This window comes from Protopterus annectens, chromosome 1.part0, assembly GCF_019279795.1.
Source record: "Protopterus annectens isolate FY-2018-M chromosome 1.part0, PAN1.0, whole genome shotgun sequence".
Lineage (NCBI taxonomy): Eukaryota > Metazoa > Chordata > Ceratodontiformes > Protopteridae > Protopterus > Protopterus annectens.
The window spans coordinates 250,842,480-250,861,172 of NC_056725.1; the positions used below are offsets into that span (position 1 = coordinate 250,842,480).

At 36.8% G+C, this 18,693-nt stretch overlaps 1 long non-coding RNA gene across 1 annotated transcript in view; it reads right to left on the minus strand.

Annotated features, from left to right (window-relative positions):
* Positions 1–1,630: 1,630 nt before the first annotated feature.
* The window catches only part of LOC122801290, a 36,500-nt gene continuing 19,437 nt past the window's right edge, over positions 1,631–18,693 (minus strand). The window contains exon 3 of the long non-coding RNA XR_006364683.1: positions 1,631–2,400. This is a non-coding gene — a long non-coding RNA (uncharacterized LOC122801290). The remainder of the gene's footprint in view (positions 2,401–18,693) is intronic.

The following is an 18,693-nucleotide window of genomic DNA, read 5'->3' on the forward strand; positions in this document are numbered from 1 at the left end:
AATGCAATGGCTCTGAGATCTACTCAGCTCCAAAGCAGATGGAGTCTAAGAAACCAAGGTAGAGGTCCGAGCCTAACATAGACCTGCCCTTAGATCCAATGCTGAGATTTGAAACAAAGCCAGACCTGAAGACCTTGGATTCATAGGCATGAAAGAGGAAACCAGGGTGATGGAATTTAGGTTCACCTTGATGACAGAGTGGAGAAAACCACAAATGGGGTTTAGAGGTTTATTTCATTGGTAATGGATCAGCTGATCTCAGCCAAGCCGGAGGTGCTTGGATTCAGGGTAGGGAAAGACTAGACTGTAGCAACAGCAGTTCTGGAAGAGATGAGGGTGAAGGAGAAGCTACCTCTCCTAAAGGAGCCCCTTTCATCAAAAAGGGACTGAGCACACTGTGAACTGGAGAGGGAGCCTTACGTGAAGTCAGTACTAAAGGCAATCAGTTCTAAGGAATATGAGCCAATGCTGGTGCTGAGGAAGCCAGGGAAACAGAAAGTCTTGGGACCTTCAGGTTTAGTGGACCAGAAGAGGGACCAGGTGCAGAAACAGAGGCAGACCTCTTATGGTTCTCTTTCAAAGTCTTAGAGGAATGATAATGACCCTTATCTGAAGAATCCTTCAAAGCTGAGAGCAAAGCATCAACTGGGAGGAGAGCCTTCAACACAAGTTTTACCCTCCTCTCATTGACTATCATGGAACCAAGCCTCTCACAGATTGCACCCAGTCTATAAACACAATTATTGTGCACTTCATGCAAGGGGAATTGGTGCCCACAAGAAATGCATGTTTTTAATCCATTCAAATCCAAAGCACCAGCTCTACTAACAAACAACACAAACTAGACCTAAATGAACCTATACACACTATCTAAAAGAAACAAAAAACTATATGTAATTAATTTATTTCTAAGAAAAAAAGGATAACATATAAACCACCACTGTAGTAGAGCATACACACCAAACTTTGCTAACAAAAAAAACTAACCTAACATTACACCTAGACTAACCTGCTACACTGTAGGGGATAGGGTTAAAAAGGACAATAAGCACCCAGAAAAAGGATCTACCCAAAAGAAAATCCACAGATCAAGCTGCCAGTTGCAATGGCAACAAACTTTTCTGAGGTAGATTCTAGGAAGTGATGATTGTGGTTAGGGGAGGCAGATATTGTCAAGTTGAAGTTTTGTGGATTTGATCAATATCAGATCTGAGTCAGATCTGATAACCAACAGGTTTAAGCCAGATGGAAAATACAACATCTGATCATAATGTGCACATGATATTGGGCTTATATAGCAAGCATTAATAATAATTTTGTTGCAAAAATCATGTTTATGATACTCATTTGTATATACTGTTACAGTCCTAAATAAAAGTTTGTGACAAATGTCATTCTGAACCCATGAGAAAAATATATGTAAACTGAATTTGAACTCTGCATTACCAGTTCTCTTTCTCTAGACTCACAGCACTTACATCTTGTGCCACAGAGATCATTAACTCGCAGATGCATTTTCTTCACTCAGTGCTGTCCACAATAGAGACAGCAGTGCAATGGCATTAAGCTTGTTTGTGCTACTGAAGGCAGCCCAGATTATTATTTTATTTATTTTTTTATTTGTGCCTTTAGATGTGAAACATCATTGTTTACTACCAGGTGGCATGCAAATGAAAAAGGCAAAAAAAAGATACACATTTGTAATTAAAAAATGCGCCAACCTATCAATAATATTTTGAACACCGGCTTGCCACAAAATAACTTGCATTAGAGTGTAAACATCATCATGGATTGAGGAAATGTCACTTTTTTTCAGAAATAGGACACAAAGAAAATGACGTCATCTCCTTTATGACTCACCACATAGAAGTCATAATTACATACTTTGAATGGGAAATATAATACTGTCATATTTAATAACTAGGCTGTATTGGTAAGTAATCTATAATATAGTCTACATATATCAACATTCATCACATTAGTAAATTTCTATCCTTACGCTTTAGAAACCATCACTTTTTTACATCATGCATAGCAGATGTTATTCACAGGAAGAATGGTTTGGTTTCTCATAACAAAACATTGCTAGAACAATGACTACAGGTAACATATTCAGTATTTGTCATGCAGACTTAGCATGCTGAATTCATATCCCAAAATGTGTGTCAATACTTCATCTGTCACCTTAAGAGAAACTGTCAGTAAAGATATCATCCCTCTGTCACCTTTGCCTTTGCTCCCTATTCAATTTATTTACAGTTTGTGCCTCAGAGTTCTTCAGCTAATAGGTATAGTTTCTTCAATCAGTACAGTGCAGCATGCTGATGGCTGTGCCACTACATAAGGCAGCCCAAATTCGGTTTTTCATTTTTGCCTTCAGTCCTGAACCATAGTTGCTCACTAGGCATAAAAAAGCAATAGAAATGGAAACAATCAAAGGATATATAAAACAATGGCCACAGCATGTAGTGCATTAAATGGAGCCAGTCATCCTTTACAAATCTCCTTGTCACATCAGAAGTTGAATTTCTGTCACACATTAATGCCAAGTAATGCAAAAGGAGACAGATAGCAACTGATACAGATCTTTTTGACCCAGCAGATGCAATTAATATTGACATCATTTCAAAGGAATTTCCTGTCTGTCAAGATTACTGTTTGAGAGATATGTTGATGCAATGCATCTTATGTAATACAGTTTTCCATGTCACGTTACTGCTTCTGTGTTATCACAATTTACAAAATGGTATATTCCACCTCATGTATATCACATGTAACAATGGAAAGAAATTGATTTTCCAACAACACATTTATAGACAAAAATGTGTCAATATTTATTCTGAAACATTCATTAAAAGTGTTTGTGAACTGGAATTGAACCTTACATATAAGGATATGTACACTTATACATTGTGTCATAGATAAAGGGAGTAGACAGATGCAGTTCCTTTATTTATTGTTATCCAGAGTGTTGCTACCAACACACCATCTCAAAGATTGTTTACTCTACTGAAGTCAAACCAAATTAAAATTATCATTTTTGTCTTGGGAGGTGAACCATCATTCACTGCTAGTGACCACAACTCTGTTGCTCAATGCCAAGCAGCATGCAAAGGATGAGGCCAATACAAATATGCACATTACTAATGGCATACAAACACCACATCTATATTTAAACATTGATAGTATTGCATGGGCATGAACCATTTCAGACTGTTTTCACTATTTGTCACAGACAACAGACATAATTATAAAGAAGAAAAATAAGTTTAAATATACTCAAGCGATATCTCATTGTATAAATTTATATTTAAGGCCCTACATAAGCCTTTTCTTAGAGTTGTCCTTTATTAATTTCCAGTAGAAGTATATATAAATGGTATATATGCAAGAGATAAGCTAATAATTACTGTCACAATAGCAAAAAAAGTGTTTGCCATAATAACTTTTCTGGCTGATCTTTCTTTTGTTAGCATTATTCCCCTGTTTATGCTAGTCTGACATAACTGCAATATCATTCGGATTTATTTTTATATGTGTCTTTATTATTTAACTATGTACTTCATATAAATTATAGACAAAAACATATTACTCAGTGGCACAGTTGAATCATAAGCATTTACTAATACAAATGTTATAAAGAGTTTCACTTCTATATCAGTCAATGTAATATCCTAACTTTTTGTTATCTCTATTGTCCCTGGCACAACATCCGTAAATGTACAAAGTAACTGGACTGTGAAAATCTTAATTGCTCCTTTAGTTACACTAATCATTCATACTTCCAAACCCTCATTCTTGCACTGCTAAGGCATGTGCACAGAATTATGTAGGCCCTTATACCATGTTTACCTTCCCAGTATTCATGAATGCTAATGATTTAACACACGATTTGCATAGTCACAGTGCTCACATGTCTCATTCTACACTACATAAACTAATTGTATAGGTAGGGCATTTGTATCATTGTAGGGGAGGCTGGATCCACACTCTTTCTGATGTTTCTATTTGACTTGCAATACTTTTGAATATTTTCAGAAGTGATATTCTGTAAAGATATGTTACTATTTCTTACTAGCTGATTTGTTTTGCAATTACAGATTCATTAAATTTCACAATACCATTGTTTGCTATTTGAATTGCTTGCCAATTGCTGTCATTATAGCCATGCATATAAGTTATTTGTTTTAATGAAAAACATTACCATGCAAATGTTACCTGCCATTACAGAAATGTTTTTGTAAGAATATGAACATTTGTTGCCAAAATGTGCTGTACCAACTTTGCTAAAATAAGACCCAAATGCAGGTTTGCCATTTCAACCTTCTTTATGAATTACATCCATATTGGAACAAATGCAAGGAAACTGAATATGCAATGAGAGTAAATGATAATGCACTAAAACAGCTTCACACAAGGTGACATAAAGAGATCTATGCACTCCGGTGACCTAGTATATCAAAAACCTGCTAACCACATACCCCCAAGGAGTAGCGCTTTAACACCCACCTGACTCTGAAATTACACCAGCAAACCCCCTTAGGCCCAGGAAAATAAATGGGGAAAACAAGGAGGAAGGATAAATCTTGCCTCCCATTAGCCCATCAGGTACAGCTTCTTCCTCTCTTTCCTGAGAAAATTAGTATATCAGCAGCTGAACTAAGCCAAGGGGAAAAATCTGTCTCTCTGTCTTTTTTTCCTAGGAGAAACAACACAAAACTCAACAAACACCCAAAATTTGCTGAATATCTAAAGATAAATCCAAATAAAGCAAATCTAACCCCGCATCTGAAAATTGTACTCCATCCATGTGGATGCATATAGGATCTCTGACCTGTGAGTTCTAGTGTTCAATTACATAGTAACACAAAGCTGGGGCTGTTTGACCCACTCGTTGGTTGACAAACTTTGGCACACCTTCTGCAAAATGACCTGGCATAAAAAGGGAATAAGAAAGTCTTTAAACCATACTAGACCAATAAACAATTGCTCCAGGGTATGTAGCCTGTGTAAAAAAATCTTAAAGATTTCTGACAAAAGTCAGCACTTTCAAGAATGACCAACATCATTACCACATAAGTATAAAACAATAACATGAGGAATTCCAATCTGATGAATCAGGTCCCCCAGAAATGGCAAAAGCTGTGAGCACCACAAGCCTGGGAAACCTCTCCAAATAACTTCTAAAGAAGAAGGCTCAAGACCTAAATTGACCTTGTTGGGCTGAATAGCTGTGCTCCTGACTACCCAAGAAATGTAAGAATCACCCACACAGCACCACTCAGAATACACCTGAAAAATAAACTACGTTAAAAAATTGCCTAATATAGCTCAAAAAGGCCTCAGAAGTCCAGTGTCTCTTAATTACTGTAACAGATTGGCCCTCTCTAGCTAAGTCTGAGGGTCTTCCAATATGAAAAGAATGAGGGAGATTCCCACTCTGGGAATATTTTGGACCTGGGAGAGCTTTATGCAAGATGGAACTAAAAATATTGGGTGTGATGAGCCTATGTGGTATTCCTTGAATGTCATTGAACAGTGAGAAATGGGGGCAGACAAATTAACAAGAGTCTTACCCCAATGAACAGGGCACAACAAAGGAGGGGAACAGGACCATGAATTAATCAAGCAACCACAAACCAGCTGATCTGTCTTAGACCTGCAGAGTCAAATTGATATGGAATCATGAAAAACACAGACATCCTCCCACTTCAGACTAAATAACATCTCCTCTACCCTGAAAGCCCCCAATACATCCAGGTTGCTATTGGCAAAATGTAAATCACAGGGCATGAATTTATGAATTCCCTGAATAATGACTCATAAGAAGTGTAGTTTAATGGGCTGTTGTTGATGATCAACATGTCTGCCCAAGATTTCCTTCCAGCCAGTGATCAATCTAGTGACAAACACATTTTTGGTGAAATTGGGAAACCCAATTGCTTTGGCCCAAAAACTAAGGACTGAAAGATGAATTCTTATGGTTCTGACTGCTTCATTCCAAATGTACCTGGAAACCAGGAACCTACAAATAATGTTGGGAGACCATACTCTGCTACCTATAGGCAACTCTGCAAAAATTGACAATTTTATTTATTTTATTTTATTTTACATTTGTTAACCGGGAAAGTCCGACTGGATACATATCCATTTTCAGCAGAGGCCCAGGGAGAAAAGCTCCAATATTATCAAAAACATTTAGTAACAAAAACATGTAAGAATAGATGTTAAATAGAAATAATAGTGTAGGTAATAAGATGTTTAAAATATAGGAATGTATTATTTAATACAGATAAAAATATACTTAACAAGATGTTTAAAAATATAGAAATAGAGCTGTTACAAGGTTTAGATAACAAATTGAGGGAGGGGAAGCATATTGAAAAGAGTTCTGAAAGTTAGCAATGGGTTAGAGATAGAAGACAGTTATAGATTACTAAAAGGTATGATAGAAAGGAAAATTATTTGAAGACTTAAAGTCAGAGAGGACTTTCTATTGGTAGGGGTAAGACTGAGCGATAGCAAAATTCAGATAGAAAGCAGGGGGGGGAGGAGTAGAAGGGTATAAGGAAGGGTTTTGTTTAGTGGAGGAGGTTGTTGAGGGAGGAGTTGGTATACACTTCAGTTAAGTAGGAAAAAAAGTTGGTTATTTTGTTTATGGTTAGTTTTAGTTTTGAAGGGCTGAATTAGTTAGTTACTGTGTTTTTGGGTTAGTTTGGGTTTTGAAGGGAGTGTAAATATTGTTACTTTTTCAGTATCATTTGTGTTTATTTCAGTCTGGGGTCTGACAAAAAGAAGCAAAAGAAAAAATATATGCCCTCTTGATTCTAGTGACTCAGGACTGGGAAATTAAACAGGTGCTACTCCTCACCAATCATCCAGATTTGTATGGCTCTGGGGAGAGTTCTGTGAATTTCTCAATCTGAAGTGAGACAGGCAATCTGCTAAAGCATTGATCTTTCCCAGAATGTGAAGAGCCGTAAATAAAATATTTATCTTTAAAGTTTCTAACATGAGTTGCTTCAGTAAGGACAAATCCATAGGAGACCTGGATGTTCTCTTGTTCAAAACATGAACTACTGCCAAATTGTTGCAATGGAAAGCCACTTTCTTATCATCAAAGATGTTACCCAAAACCACCAGCACCAACCAAATGGGCACAACCTCTAAGAATGTAATGTACTTTTTCATTGGGTACCCCAAAAGGATGGTCATGGGGAAGGGAACCATGTGTGTTAACAAAAGGCTCCCATCTCAAAAACATCCACTACATTAGTGAACAACTGAAATTCTACAGATGACATCTAATCCTTCTGACAAAAAAATGATCCCATTGTATTAGACAAAATGTATTTCTAAATGGCAAGTCTTCCTTAACCCTACTTTGTTTCACTTACCATATGATGCTGGCATTTTACCCCTTTTAGCAAATTAGCCAGGCTCCTGATGAATGACCTGTCATGAGGAATTACCCTGCAGGCAAAATTAAGCAGGACCAACAATTCCATGGCTAAGGAAAGTCTAACATTTTTAAGCATAAAAATTGATGAATTGCCTCCTTCACTTTATGAACCCTATCCATGGAGTGTAAAACATGTAACCCCCTAGAATCACATAAAAGATGTTAGAGGGCCTTCTGATTTCCCTTCTTCCAAAGGAATCTCAAGCTCCACACACAAATCAGAAAATGTATTAAAAGCCAAATCACCCTCAGCCCTCCCTTCACCAATGAATAGGACATCATCCAAGCAGTGCACAGCTGACTGCTCTGGAATCATCTGTTGAACAATCCAATGTAACACTGAGCTAAATTTTCAGAACAAGGAGAAATCAACTGAATACCCCACAGACATGGCCAGGTCCATGAAAAACTCCCCATCAGCCATCATCTACATAAAGCACCAATGTGGTGGATGGATGGGAAGTAAATAAAAGGCTGCCTCAATATCAGCCTTCCCCAACCAGGGGTCATTGAGCATTCTAATTATATTAATGGCACCCTCCAGAGTAGCATTTGTGATCTGTGCATTCTCCCTGCTGATACTGTCATTAATTGACTAGTCTGTAGGGAATGATGGATTATGAATGAGTTTCTAATGATCCAAGGTCTTTGTTGTTACCAAGCCTAGGGAGGAAATCTGAAGGTAAGGGACAAGAGCAGAAGAAAAAGAGCTCAACACCCTGCTTGCAGAAATTACTTCTCAATGAGGTTCTTCAACTTCTTTTAACATGTATGGAATAGAAATGTTGACATATGCAGAACTGAGGCACTTCCCTAATCTTCAAAGAACACCTCTTCCAAGAAAATCCTTCCAAAAGCTCTTGCTTTAATGACTCATTGGAATCACCATCCAAACTACGGTAACTAGAAAACAGGCACAATGATTATAATTCTTAAAATTATAAGTACAAAGTAAAATAGGAAAATGCTCGCTGTACCCTAATAAATGGTAAACAACCCCAGTAGATCTTCATAGGCCATGACACTGCCACTGCACAAAGCCCCCTTGTACCAGAGCCACTGTTAAGGGCATGGATAACAGAATTTATTTTGTTGTTGATTTTGTGATTGCCTTATCGGACAGTTAAGACTTAACATATTAATGAACAGTGGTTATGGTTACTATATTAAAATAGTAATTTGTGAAGCTAAAAAGCTAATTATATTATTAAAAAGATGCCAGGGTGGAAACATATGCATAATAGGAAGACAAAATGCAAAACTAAAACTCCTTACTTGTGTGTGTGTGTGTGTGTGTGTGTGTGTGTGTGTGTGTGTGTGTGTGTGTGTGTGTGTGTGTGTGTGTGTGTGTGTGTGTGTATAAAATTAGGTTAAAGGCAGGACTATGGATGAAGGAAACAATGATGATGGCTGCCAGCCTGCTGCAAGTGTTCTAGAATGCTGACCAACAAAATGCTAACAAGCAAGCTAACAGACAAGCCACGTGAAAGACCCTCTTGCCATAAGAATAAAAAATAAGCCCCAAACAAAGAGAAAATAATGCAATGAAAACCAGCACTCGCAGCAATTAAGGATCAACCTAAAGAAAAATAAGAGGTTAAATGCAGAAATAATAAACAAACTGGGACCCTTTAAAATATTAATGATCATAACTTAACCACACTGACAAACAAGGAATGAAAATTGATACTCGTCTGAAGCAAAAATAGTACAGAGTTCTAATAATTGTAGTTATTTATTAATTGTAATCTGTCATTATTGAAAGGTTAACAGATACAAGAAGGATAAAACTAAAGAACTATGAACTCCAAAGCTTTCCAAATAGCAGGAAATGTATGTAATGGGTAAGTGATGAGGCAATATTAATAGGGAATGCATCGACCATACCTCTAAGCCCCTTAGCTAAATAGATATTAAAACTGTTTTTATAAACTTAGAAAGTTAGAATAACAACTGTGCATTAAAATGCATTTCTGAAGGTCTGAAGGATAAGAGGCCTGAAACTTAAAAGTCCATCATTAATTAGTGACTTAGATTCAAAGCTTATTTGTCAGCAACCACAACCATATGCAGAACGGACACATAAGGGGCAAAAACATGGATGTTCTGCAAACACCTGGACAGTTGAGAGGTATTTGTAAGAATGTAAGAGCAGTCACCACGAAGGTATCAATAAAACACAAAATACAGCTGGTCCCAAGCAAAAGTCCAAAGGCAGTCGTTTAAGAAGCTAGAAAAAACGTTTATTCAAGAACATAAAATGAGCGCTTTCGATTTTCGATTTTCGATTTGTGTTACCATGCATTTATTGTCTCTCATGAGCGATGCTATCCAATCCAATGTTTTTTAACATTTAGAGATGGAAGAGCATTTAGTTAGGCATGTCATATGAATTAATGCCTTGTTTGCTGAAATAGTGAAGTTTTAAGCAACATCGATTAATAGTCAAAAATCAAGGTTCAAGGTTTGTCTTGAACTGTAAGCCTTAGGCATTAGGACCTAGAAGATTGCTTTGCTTCCCTCAAGATGTTCTTTAGGCACACGTAAGCACGCGATTTTTCGTATAGATACGTGGGCATGCATATCTTTTTTACAAAGTAAAACTGATTTATAGATATGCACATGTTTTTGGATCTAGTGGGATTTCAATGTTAGAACAGTATGTTGTACCATCGTGCTGGCTGTGAGCGTAGCTTGGCCATGGACCCTCTAGTGTGATCTACGGAATGTTTACTAGTGATGAATTCATGCCAGTGAGTAGTTGAAGTATTTGCTTCATTTTGTTTAGTTATGCCAGATAATGTAACTGTTGTTAGGCTTGACAAGAATGAATGTCTATATGTCGCAATTAATTCAAAAGGAAAATTCGAGGTTCCAAGATCCTTTGACGTTTTTTAAACTATTTGTGTTGTTTGACATGATCGATGATTTTAGTATGATGTATACAGGTTACACGAACAGTTTTTATCCGGTGTATTTTTTAAATTGGGTAGTCTAGATAGTGTTTTTTAAATTGTTCTTTTGTTTTTTGTTCCTATGACTACTAATTGTTAGTTGATTAGTAGCAATGTGCATATTTAATGATTTAATGAGCCCGCCAAAAAGCTGTATATAAACATCTGATATTTTACTTTGAATTAATATCTGAAGAAGCATAGCTTGGCTATGCGAAAGCGCTCATTTTATGTTCTTGAATAAACGTTTTTTCTACCTTCTTAAACGACTGCCTTTGGACTTTTGCTTGGGACCAGCTGTATTTTGTGTTTTATTGATACCTTCGTGGTGACTGCTCTTACATTCTTACAACTACTTTTTTCCTTGTTTGGTGAGAGCATCTTCAGCTGTGAGTAGTACTCCTGGTACTACAGTTGAGAGGTATACCCACCATACTTGTAAATCTCTCATGTCAGAAATCTAGACAAAGCCTAAAACAATGGAGGGACAAAGGCCCCCCCCCCAAAAAAAATAGGGACCAATTTTCCATATTGCTCTAATGACTTAGACAGTTGCTAGAGTAATAAGATTTGTGTTACCATGCATTTTCCTATACAAAGTCTGAAACTCAAATGTATGCCATTATTTAGCACTTTGCATGATGAATGATTGGGCAGAAAAACATGAATTTTTATGAGGAACAGACAAACAACATCAGCCTGCCATTGGCCCCTACTGTGACCTCACAAAGCCTCCAAAATCCTTTGCTTTCCCCTTTTGAATACAGCACTTTTTTAAAGATAATTCATTAAGCACTCACCAGAGGTCACTTGGTGAGTGGCAATGAAGTGTCTGTGCATTGCTGTAACACTCATCAAAATACATGAGCACCTGGGAGTGAGACGGGCTTAAATAGCTCAAACACATCACAACAATGACATGAACTTGGGAGAAAACCCTCCGCATCACTAATGCTGTATTATAGCAATATTAGCAATGTCAGTGGGTTTATATACACACACACACACACATATATATATATATATATATATATATATATATATATATATATATATATATATATATATATATATATATATATATATATATATATATGTACACACACACACACACACACACACACACACACATATATATATATATATATATATATGTCTAACATCAAGACAAATACATATCCAATTCATTTTAATTCAGTAGAAATATCTTTGTAATACCATGGGACTGTGGAAGGAGTTACACAGTTGTTGTTATCCTTAAAAACTTTTCTCCATTTTTTTCTATTTACTTTTTTTGTTGGGGGGTTGCATTTCTGTACTACCTTTGTGTGTACTCCTACAGAGCCTTATGTTTTACTTTAGTTTTGTGCATGATGCCTGAATAAATTCATACATATTTATTTTGTTAATGCTCACACCTTTGGCTTAATTTCCTTTTTTTCTCTTCTTATGTTTCATCTCATTCAGGGTTGTGGTGCATAAGACATCTGGGACCTGTAAACCTCCATACACAGATGCAGAGAATGAAGTTATCATCTAGGCACTACTGAGGCAACTAATCATTCCAGTTAGACAGTGGCCGAGCTGAGAAGTCCACCTGTGACTGTATCTGGAACCAGATAGTCAATGATGTTAATGCATTTGGAGGACATGAGTGGGATTACCAGAAAATAAGACATCAGCCTAGTGATAGGATTAAGAATGAAAAGCATAAGGTAGCTGCAATTGCCCAGGAAAAGATGGCTACTAGTTGTAATCTTGCTAATGAATAACCACTGACTGAGACAGAATAGCACCTACCCACTGTCAGAGATCCAGACCGCTCAGCAAGGGGTTCACAAAGATTCAAGGATGTTGGTGTGAAGTTTGAGGACAAATAAAGTGTGTATACTTCTGAACTTCCAGTTATAATATATAAGAAATCATTATTCTTGTGCACGTGTGTGTGTGTGTGTGTGTGTTTGTGTATATGGTTTACCTTTACATGTGCGTAATGCACATGTGTGAAATACAAAAGTCTGAAAGGACTTTTTCAAGTTTTCGGAAGACTGAAAAAATGCATCAAATGTGCAATGAGTGAATGCACAGTAACATTCGCTCATTGCAGATTCGACATTTTTGGTGCGAGGTGCACTATAGTAGGGATCGGGCAGTGGACGCTTATCCCACTGTAGTGCGACCTCGGAGTTAGAATAATAAAGTAGGGGTGTGTGGGGGCACAGCCCCCACACATGGGGGGTGCAGGGAGGCACAGCCCCGTTGTATTACGCTTTGTCTTTGAATTGAAGTTCGAAAATCAGTGAATCTGGTTTTTGATTTGCTGATTTTTGAACTTCGGTGCAGATCGGACTGACGATTTTTGTCATTTTGGTTCGCACAAAGGGCCGCTCAGTAGGTTGATTTTCAGCCTTTCAAAGGAAAACCGTATATATATATATATATATATATATATATATATATATATGTGTGTGTGTGTGTGTGTGTGTGTGTGTGTGTGTGTGTGTGTGTATGTTGTGTGTGTGTGTGTGTGTGTGTGTGTGTGTGTGTGTGTGTGTGTGTGTGTGTGTGTGTGTGTGCGTGTGTATATATATATATATATATATATATATATATATATATATATATATATATATATATATACACATACATATATGTGTGTGTGTGTGTGTGTGTGTGTGTGTGTGTGTGTGTGTGTGTGTGTTTCTTAAAAATGTATATCTATATAGAGGGAGTGAGAGGGGTGGAAAAAAGAAAGACTGAGATAGATGTTGGTGGAGATGAAAACAGTAGAGAGGATTTTTGCATAATATATTTCTTATTAATCAGATATAAAGTGAATTGATTTCTATTTAATGTATCATTTACTTTGTGCTAGTTATCATTGCTATTTCTTCTCCATTTCTTCTGTCTAGGCATATCTGCTATGGATTTTGCACAACTACCTGCACATTGCAGGCGACTGCTTTTTTCTTATTAGAGTACATCAAGTAAATTTATGTATACAGTAAAGTTATTTTTAATTGCATTTGCATCTAGTATTGTTTAGATTATGCTTTCCATAACATAAGTTTGATCAGGTTTTTTTCAATTTCTCTCTTCTATCTGTTGTGTTAATTATTTGATATCATAGGCAATCTGGACACTGACACTGTGGAACTCCTACGACCTGATGTCAGAGTATCAGTAGCCTCTGATGATGATGGTGATGATGATGATGATGATGAGGAGGAGGATGATGATGATGACGAGGCTCAATGTGGGGTACAGTGGGACACTCTGACACTGAGACTGTGGCTTCCATATTCCCCTGCTCATATTTCAGACTCAGTCAGTATGTCTACACATACCTATGACATGATGCCCTTAGATATATCACAGGGCTTGATGGTGACACATTGATCAGAAGTGTGTAATTACTCCAACTGCAGAGCTGGCTGAGTCTCCTGTAGCCATTATGCAGGTGAGGTACCACACAGCAGTATTAGTAGAGGTGCTGGTAGTAGGCCTGTTCTCCACACTCCAGATGTTGGTGTGTCAGTAGGTGCCATGCAACCTATGAGTAGGGACATCACAGAGGTACAGATTCATTTTACTGGGGCCTCAGAAGAAAAAGTGAGAGTACTAAATGTTGTCCATTCTGAAGTGCAAGACTGCATGAATAATATGGGTAACACCTTGGACTAGGTGGATAATAAATTGGATTGGGCTGTGTCTGTAAAGGAATGTCTGCTGCTCGATGGTCAGTATCCAAATGGCCAGAAAGGTGTTGCATCATCAGGTTTTAATCAACATGGTAACTCAAGATCCCACTCCTATAGTTGCACTACTTCCACTGCTCTATCAGTGGTTGAGGTGTCCACACCTAAACATAGCAGAACACATAATCAGGGCCCTGGACATCATTATGATGACAGCTCATACAACAGACATCTTTCACATTCAGGTAGCACCCCAACATCTAGCAAGGGACATGGAACTAACAATGCATCTCCTAACAGAGGTAGTTCTCATGGTCAGGGGCAATTACTCTATGATGCACTGCTCACACAAGTCTGAGATGCAAGGATGTAGTGTTAGACAGGTGCTTTGATTCTGTTCATGCAGACCCACACCCATTAAAGATCATCTTGCCCATACCACCTCTCACACACACACGCACACACACACACACACACACAAACACACACACACACACACACACACACACACATACACTTTATCTAAAAAAATTACTACTGACTGATGGCAATCTTTTGTTACTGGCCTTGAAAATCCTATACTTTCTGAAAAACTGTTTTTTTACTCAAACACACTACTTTGGTGCCAAGCTCGCTCTCCTGCATCCTTATCCCCACCCACCTTGTGTAAGTGATGATGACTATGCCCTGTCCTTCACACAACTCTTTATGACTTTGGGCTGCTTATCTCTGATGCACAGAGTGGATAGCTAATGCTTGCTTAGTCAGATACTTGCTTTCATCACACGTATTGTAAAAAATATTTCATTCATATTTCTTTCTCCCTTTCATTTCTTAAGGTATTAATTATACACTTGTTGACTGTAATTGTACCGATCCTATTATACTTATTAATTTAATCTTACAAATTATAAATTGTTACTCGCTCTTAAACTTGTGCAAAGGATGCTAATATTGCACTGATCACTATTCGTTTATCTACATTGGTCAAATGTCATGTGTGATGCATAGTGTTGGGCACAATAATAGATGTTCTTGTGTCTTTTGGCTTTTTCCTGATTAGGGGTCGCCACAGCAGAACTCTGGTCCACTAATGATTGGCAGTAGATTTTTACGTGCCGAGTTGCCGGCCCTGACTCACAACCTTCAACGAAGGTACGCCCATTCATGCATGTGTCCACACAGAAGACGCTCTAGCTGAGAATCGAACAGGGCCAAGTCTTACTGTGAGGCGACAATGCTACCACAGCACTACCACCGCAGTGGGCACAATAATAGATGAACATTGCATAATTCACTCATAACTTGCTATTTATTTATTTATTGACATTTGATTATTGGGAATGTCCAACTGGGTAGATGCCCATTTTTAGCAGAGGCCTGGGGAGAAAAGCTCCAAATTATTACAAAACATTTTAACTCATTACATCTGAGTGACGCCTACAGGTGCATCTGTAGTTAATTCCTACTGATGCTTCCAAGTGTCAAATATTGCTTGTTCATATTTGCATCAATAATTCCAAAGACATGCTAATGTGCAAGGTTTTAAAAGATCTCTTCTTAAAGCTTATACAATAGCAAACTCAGCTCTATTAATAATTTGCCCTATGTCTAGTGCAGGTAAATAGATATTAACTGTTGTTTTTATGATATTAATTTGTATATATATATATATATATATATATATATATATATATATATATATATATATATATATATATATATATATATATATATATACATACATATATATATATATATATATATATATATATATATATATATATATATATATATATATATGCATATATATATATATATATATATATATATATATATATATATTTATATTTTTTTTTTTTTTTTTCAAAATTGTCTCAGTATCTCAACAACCAAATAACATAGGCAGAACTCCTTAGCCTCATATGAAAGCTCTCAGCTAGATTAATAAAATGCTGTTGACAGTAATGTCAGTGGTTGCTTGCTGAGATATTGTAAGTTGTTTATAAAATATTACAAATGTAATTGTTACTGTGTTTACTATGACTTATAAAATTCAGTTTAAAACCTAAACCCTAAAGAATACTACCACAAAAAAGTTTGTGTTGAAGAGTTTGCCATTTATACTACTTTTATAATCTTTGTTGTTCCAGTGATATGAGCATTTGCTTGAAATGTGAGTACATAATTTGATTCTGTGAAAAGGCATAGGCTCCGCCAACTGGAAGTTACAGTACAAACTTCCTGAGCTCCATTGGAGTGAATGAGATAAGAACAACAATTTTACAATCTTTCAAAACTAAACAAAAACATCTGCAGTTTAAATAATTATAACACATTAGTGATAATATAAAAACACTGGTTAAGAATTGATACCAGTTATATGAAAATAATTTAATATGTACAGAAATTTTAAACAGTTTGCAGAAAAATTAAAGGTAAGTTGGTTTAAAACAAACTGGAATTGCAATATGAAATGAGGGAAAAACAAGCTTATGGTATATTTAGAGAGCAAGTCAGCAAAGAGAATTAGATAGCAGTAAGGAAGTAAGTAAGGAGAGTAAGGAGGTATAAGGAATGAAAAGATACTTATTCACATTTAGGGATATAGTTTATCCTGGTTTTGAGCAGAGACAGTTTTTAGCTAGGAAGTCTTTCGGATTAGCTTTGAAAGATGGGATGGAAGGTATTGACTTGATGGATTCAGGTAAGGAGTTCCAGACCTTAGCAACCTTGTACAAGTACAGACAATGCCCATCATATTTGATAGGTTTGTAGACAGATTGGAGGTTTTGGTCACTGGATGACAATGACCAACTGGGGACATAGTTGCGTGGAATGTTTTTTAGAGCTGGACAGGTAGATGGATGTTGGATAATTTTATAGGTGGTAAGAATCTGTGTATATGTTAATTGCTGAGGCAGTTCTAACCAGTTTAGGCTTTTTAGTGCTCTACAGTGGTGGGTTCTGAAAGGGGTGTTTGCTACAAATTTAGAAACTTTGTCAGCATTGTTCAGGTTTTAAATTTTGAGAAGCTTGGAGGTTAGTAAGGATGGGAGTGCCATAAAGAAGTTGGGGGATGAGATAAGCAGTGGCAAGTGTAATTTTAGTTGTGTCATTGAAAAGGTTTTGGGCTTTGTAAAGCATCCCTAGTTTTTGATGAGTATTTCTTATGCAATTTTGTATATGCAGGTCGAATGTTAGCTTATCATCTCCTATTACCCCTAATAATGTGCTATGAAAAGTGACTTCAATGTTTATATTTTTAAGACGAGAGGACTTTAAATTTTCATTTTTCATGAGAGAGGGATTTGGGGGAAGACGTAGTAGTTTCCTATTTTTTTGGGTTGAGCATGAGTTGTGAGCTACAAAGCCATGTTTCAGTGGCTGTTAAAGCTTCCTGAGTAATGTTTTGGAGATATACCATGTTGTCAGATGTGCAAATGAGAGTGAAGTCATCTGCGTATTGTAGTAGGGTGGCCTGTTGTAGAGGGGATGTTGGTGAAAATGTTAAAAAAAAGGGAACCCACGATAGAACCTTGTGGTACACCAGTCATGACTGGGACAAAAGGAGAGAGTGTGAAGTGCCATTTTACTGACTGATACCTATTGGATAAGGGTCATCTGAGAGAGATCTAGTGAGGATATCTGAAGTAGAAGTTTGCTGTGACAAACTATATTGAAGGCGTTAGACAAGTCTAAAAATAAGGAAGAGACTAGTTTGCCATTACTTTGTTGACTGTATCTATATAAGTTAGAAGGGCACTGCTAGTACTATGGAAAGGACAGAAGCCATGTTGTATAGAAGATATTACTTCTTCCTGCAAGAAGATAGTCTAGAAATTGTTTTTGAATACATTTTTCAAATGTTTTGACAAGGGGAGATAATATTGCTATAGGTCTAAAGTTATTAGTGTCTATTGAATTTCCTCCTTTGTGCAGCAGGATAATGTGTGACTTTTTCCAGAGAGATGGAACATGGGATTCATGGACTGAGCTATTTATAAGGATTGAGACAGGATAGGCAAAGCTATTGGCTGCTAATTTTAGGCACTCACTTGCAAGGTTATGAGCTGAAGAAGACCACAGTTTAAGTTTGCTTAAGAGTAGTTTTATATAGAATGTGGGCACAGGTTTGAAGGTGAATGTGGATGTGGTGATATGTGGCTGTTGGACAGGGTTGGGATTAGATGTTGAGGAATCCTAGGTTAGAGATGCTATGCTATCCATAAAATAAGAGTTGAACTGTATTGCATTTTCAAGTGGTGAGTTATGGGTAGAGGGGCTTGGGCTGATTTTTTGGCCAGGATGTAGGATTTCTTTAATGGATATCCAAAATCTTTTAAGGTTGTGATTAGTATTATTCTAAAAGTTATTATAGTATAGCTTTTGTCTTTATTTATTTGATTTTTGTACAATTGTGACGCATTCTAAAGTTTTCAAGATATTGAGGTGTTTATATGTTTGCTATTCTTCCCATGCTTTCCTCCATCCTGCATTACCATTTTGCTCTTTTTGGATAACCAGACTGCATTAGTTGTTTTTAGTCTCTTTGTTCTAGGAGGTGCAAGGCTATTTA